Genomic DNA, 6,000 nt, shown 5'->3' with positions numbered 1-6,000 from the left:
ATTGCTCGTTTGAGCCGGGAGACACTTGATTTTTTTAAAACAATTTGCAAAGCCTTTTTTGCGTGGCGTTTGAATAGCCGTGCGCAGTGTTTTTGTGATTTGTTATTTTCTTCCTGCCACAGTTTCATTTCTATTTTTGTGGTGGTGCGGTTGTAGATGCGTTGAGTTTACAAAGGCGCCTTTTCTTAGCGGGGAGTTGCCCTCATGCTGCCATGGTTCTGCTGGTGTACTAGGAGCCGTGAAGTGCGACCACTGATCCGTTTATTTACCTGCAGCCCCGTAGCCTCCCCTGACGGCTACTCCAGCTGATACGTCCTCCTCGTGCATGCGCGAATGAACCACATTGACATGGACACAGGCACGCTCACTTTAGTCTGGTCATCTGTGCATCGGTGATTTCATTTGAAGCACATAATTAGCCACGTGTAAAAATAATATTGTTTTTCTGTAAAAAAAATAGTATAATCGTAAAAACATCCTGTAGGATTTTGGCAATTGAGTGAACAGTACATCACCGAGTTTCCAATTAGAAGTAGGAGAAAATGTCCTGTTTTTTTTCAAACCGTACTTTTTGTTTCCCTTCCCAGTTCTATATCAATTGTATTTGCATCCTCTCAAGATGAGACGACCTCGCAAACGCCCGCTTCTAAATTCGCTACAAGAGGCCTCTGCACTGAGCGGTGACGCATTTCACGAGTCCCGCAAAGAGCGCCGCATGTAAATTGACGTTTGAGAATGTTTTATATAGCTAGAGCTGGGTTATGCAGTAATTCATGGTTGATTTTCGGGGTACATCCTTCAGCTCTCAGCTGAGCATAGGCAATTAACATGCTGTCACGTGAACAAACATGCCATTTTACTACTGCTTCAGTGCAATTGTTAAATGTTGTGGATTGCCGAGCAGTAATAAATTAAAACTTTTGTTGGCGTGACAACTTTATCAATTGTCTGTGTCAGCTGGAGGAAGGTGGACGACGCACATTTTACTCGCACGATCTGACCCAGAATCATTGTGAATCATGATGTTGGTCGCAAAAAGCCTCAACAGAATTAACAAATTAACTGGCGAAAAAAATGTAGCGTCCGTCATTGGTCCTTGTGATCCCAGCCCATCTGGCTCAGTGTTAGAGCCCCTTGAGCCACACAGCCCTCAATTTAAACCAGTAACACATTTTATTTCACATTTGCTGCATTCTAAATGTATTGATTTAAAAACGCATTATTTTCGCTCGTATTGACCAGGATTATTATTTTCCACGGAGGTATATATTTTTCCGTGCTACAATTGATTTTACAAACTCTATCTGAATGTACAAGTACAGCCCAATTGGCAAGTTGGTCCACTGATGGATGAAGGCCACCCACCACCATGTTGGTCATTTGACCGTACTTCACCACACCGGTCAGTGTGGGTATAAGTTACACAGATAATCCCGTTTAAAACAGGATAGGGCCAAGCACAGAGTCTTAGTAATGGGGAACCTATCCGATGATGTGTTATTGACGGAGACAATTTGAATCAATCGTTAAGTAGTTGCAAATAGTTAATTGCCGAATTTGAGAAACTATGTATCTTAGCTTTTCCAACATGACAGCGTTGATCCACAGCGTTATACTCTTTAGACACATCGTGGAAGTCCAGGGTATTGAGTACCGCGAAGGCTTGGGACTCTTAACACTTGGTCCAGTTTGAGTCCAAACAACCCGTTGGCTTAGCGAGTTTCCAAGCTGTGTTTCTGGAGTGGATGAGCTGGGCAGTTTGTGGCTTGAGCCAGGGGAGTTTGCGGTTCCCCCGGGCTCTCGACTTGCTCAAGGAGCGTGTGTTTGTCAACCATAGAGAGGAAGGTCTTTCAGAAGAGCGGTGTTCAGCACGGGAATCTTGCAGACGTAAGGTCAGTCACAATTGGCGAATTCGTGGATGAAGGCCTGATGGTCTCGCATTATTTTCAAAGAGCATTTAAATGTCATCTTGTGTGGAGATGTAAGCGGCATCCTATGTTGAATGCTACGTATCATTGAGTGGTCACACAGATGATTTCACAGGACGTCAACTTTTTAAAAACTTTTCTGGAGCGTTTGACATGAAGAAATCAAGGATTGCCGAGTGATCTAGGTTTATTTTTTATATTAGGACGGGTCCGGTAAACAGGTGAGCTGGGATATGTTGAATTCTATGTACGTATGCACGTTGAACTTCTTTTGCACCCTATGTAGCCAACCGTGGGAGTCGGAGGTGTGGAGGAAGGACAACAAACTAAACACAAAAAAGAAATGAGTTTCCAATCTAAATTTAAAAGCGCATAGCTCCAGCTTCTTCCAAATCAAAATCCGTAGTTAGACTGAATTAATCCTAACAACAGAAGGAAGAGTTCCAGACGCACATCTGAAAGCGCACGATGCAGTGGCCGTCTTTGTTCAATCATGAGCGCAAAGCCGCTGCGAGGACTGGCTGAAGTTCGCGCGATGGTTCATGCTCCATGACTAGATCAGCAAAGTATTGCGATGCATTTGTGGCAAGAGCACTCTGCGTGTAATGAGCGCTAAAGCCTAAAGAGGGAACAGGCCAGCTAAAAAAAAGCATTGGGGACCACAGACATTGTCCCGCGTTGTGTTCTTGCCCCCTTCCGCATCACGCGGCTGGTTGAGATGACTGGACAGCTTCACGAAGGGGGAACGCGAGAGTGGGTCGTGCGACGGCAACACTTCATCCAAAGGTCGCCCTTCCGGGTAGATCTAGTTTCCCGGCAAAGCCGGAGCAGGAGCCGCCACGCCTGCCCACACTCTGCAAAACGCCTCCCTGCTCAATCCCCCTGTAGATAGCATTGAGCAAACAAACAAGGGGGGGGTTTCTGCCCCCCTCTAAGCCTCTGCCCAAAGTGGGGAACATCGACATTGAAAACGTGAGCAGATGGCAATGATGAATTTTGCTGAATTGTCCTCGGTTGCCTGCAGCAGCTGTTTGGTCACCTGTCCAGGCACTGTTCAAGCTCAACCCTGCATAGCTTCTGAGATCTAACGTGATAGCGCGCATTTTGAGCGATATGGTCATTGGTGGTTTTATTCAAACATTTCTATTAGTGGAGCAAAGTAACTAATTTGAAACATATGCATGGATGTTGAACTTCTTTCACACCGTTTTGTAGCAAACCGTGCCCATCGGAGGTGCAGAAACACAGTGCTTGTGATGTGTACACCAGCTGTGTTAGATCTTGCTGCCAAAATGTAAACTTTTAAAAGTAAATTTTTTTCCTCTTCAGTACTGTTTTTAGAGCCCACCGAGTGCGTGAATTTGGGGAGAGCTGTAGCAATCCGGCCCAGTCCAGATGAGACTTTAGTATTTAAGCACGCCTGTGTGCAATGTGTCGCTCGGTAGATAATGATGTGGTTATACGCAAGTTGATTGTACCAGTTAGATTTTAATGGCAGATGAAAAATACCCCTGTAACCGCATCATCATATATGACCCAGCAATATAATGATAAACTAAAGCTTCATTTTATAACGTACCCTTAATATGTGATAAACAGAAGGAAAAATAAGGCTAGTTATTTATTTAAAGATAACTGTTCTGTTGCTTTGTCTTAGATATTTTGCTGTTACCGATTGCACATTTAATTATATTTGTCATGTTATTTTTACGATCGTTAGGTTATTCCGTCTGAAGTAAATGGACGCTAAAAGTGCAAGACGCCTGTGTGTGCGCTCAGCGCATTGCACTGTGACTTGTGGGTCTGTCGATGGTTTCCGAAGGTTTGACTTGGCAAGTGCCAGGCCCTGCTCTTTAAGTGTTGCGATTTATCAGCCTTGTGGGGTGGGAGGAAGAAAAAGGCACACACACAGTACCACCGTTCCAGTTCACCCTGGAAAAAGGTGGGGGGGGGGGGGAATTGTGTTTTTGTTTCCCATTGACGTTGCTTACATAATCGCCTGTTCTTTTGTTCAATCCCAGGTTTCGCGTGTACTGGTGTGTGTGGTGTGTGTCCGTGTGTGTCCTCAGATTGTGAGGAGTGGTGGTTGGAGTGGTTTTGCGCAATGCTCTACAATACCAATGACCAGGGATTTCGATACCAGGCCTGATGCACAACCCCATTGGCAGTTGGTAGTAAACCCTATCCTGGGACTTCCCGGTGAGTACTCGGTACTCACCGGGAAGAGCCGGGAGTACTTGGCGAGTGTTAACATCGACGCTGGGAAGATGACGATAGCTGGCTCTGCGTGGCGCTGGCTATACCACCTCGTTGCATTTAGCCTCGCTATTTGCTAGGCTAAACGTGTGATTTTAGTTTTCTCCCTTTGATGCTGGCTGCTGGTCATATACAAGCCGCTCGCATAGTAACTTTAGAAAGCGGCTGTGCCTTCGTTTTAAGTTGATGTTTCACAGAGCGGTCTTTGAGCCAGGATATCACCGAGTTCATATTAGACACCCACAGACAGACTGTTCTAGGAGACAGCCTTCCTCTCCACGGTGGCGAGATGTTATCTCCCTCGCCTGGTATACAGGAACGCAAGTTCGATTCTGACGCTGACGAAACCTGTATGTTAGGAGTTTGCATGTTCTCCCTGTGGTTGCGTGGATTTTTCTCTGGGTCCTTCGGTTTTTCCTTCCATATTTAGAAACATACGTTTAAGAGTTTTTGGCTGCTATAAATTTCCACCTGATAAGCCACTTCATTGAGCTATCAATTGTGGCCAGATCGCTTCTGAAAAAGAGCTATATTGCTGAGTGGGCCTTACCTGGTAAAATAAAAAAGTTTTGAGAGTAAATTAGTTTCCTACCAGGCTCCATTAGCAATGGCTTTTATGGATTCGAGTTTATTTTCTACTTCTGTCTACTGTTCTTTTTACAACCTAAATTTTTGGTCAAGTAGTGTCCTGTCGATTGTAGCATTGCATTTGTTTAAAATGTTAATCCTTGCCTAGCTCTGTTTTTATTGAAGGTCATGTGAACCTCTTGGGCCCCCCCCCCCCCCCGGCCGCTTTTCAATTCTCTCCCCGTGACGCCGAGAATTTCCCAAATCAAAGTGAACGCTTACTCTACTAGCGAGACATTCCGATCAGCGCAGTGAATTTTAAACCCTTTACCCCCTTGCGCCCTCCCCTTCCCCACGAGCGACATTTACCAACCTCCTTCGGAAAACACCGGTTGCGATGGCAGCGCGCGCTGCTGTCAGAGTGCTGTCGCAATTGGCCATGGGAGGGGAAGGCAAAGACACTTGGCTTGCCGGCTAACGACCGTCGCAACGCAGCTTTTGGCACAAAGTACGCCCCCTTTCCCCTCGCTGGCACCAAAATCCCAAGGCCTCGGCTGCACAGTTGTCAACTTCTTTGTGACTCTTCTGACATCTTGTGCTGCTGTCGTAGTTCCCTCAATCTTGCTCATGGATCCCGAGGCAAGGGATATAAGCGGAGCTGGGGTTGGCGGTCGGTGAGCATGGATGGCGGATGGTTCCGGAATGTTCATCCGTCTCTACGTCCTGGATTTGCCCACAACCACATCCGTGGTAGCTCCACTGCTGTCAGATATTCTCTGTGAAGGCTCTCTGGGGCAAATATTTATTTCCCTATTTATTATCTGGAACACACATCAGCTCTTTATCCTTGCATGGGTGCGTTCGAGTTTATTTGTTGCTCCGCAGATGACGATTTTCTTTTCCTTTGCCACGTTTCCACTGGCGGCGGGGGATGCCCCCCATCTCTCGCAAGTGCATCTTCTCTGCTTCCAGGCTTCAGGTCGTTGCTGCCTGAAGCCTGGGCGTGGTGGACGCGCGTAGTCAGACACTTGGGGTGGGGCAGTTAGGTGCTGTCTGCTGGGCTGCGAGGTGGCCAGGAGATGGAAATACGTGCGGTATTAACCTCGGGTCTTTCTCGGGCAATTCAATTTTATCCCACGTGCAAAATGTACTCGTTTAGAAAGTGGCCAAACTTGAAAATGCAAAACCAGTCCAGAAGTGAGTTTGCTCGAATAAAACGAGGACATCGTTCTTCTGGCTCGCTGCCTTC

Source organism: Lethenteron reissneri, chromosome 5, assembly GCF_015708825.2.
Source record: "Lethenteron reissneri isolate LAM-NWPU_2019-01 chromosome 5, ASM1570882v1, whole genome shotgun sequence".
Lineage (NCBI taxonomy): Eukaryota > Metazoa > Chordata > Hyperoartia > Petromyzontiformes > Petromyzontidae > Lethenteron > Lethenteron reissneri.
The sequence above is the reverse complement of the archived record's forward strand: the minus strand, read 5'-3'. Positions refer to the sequence as shown.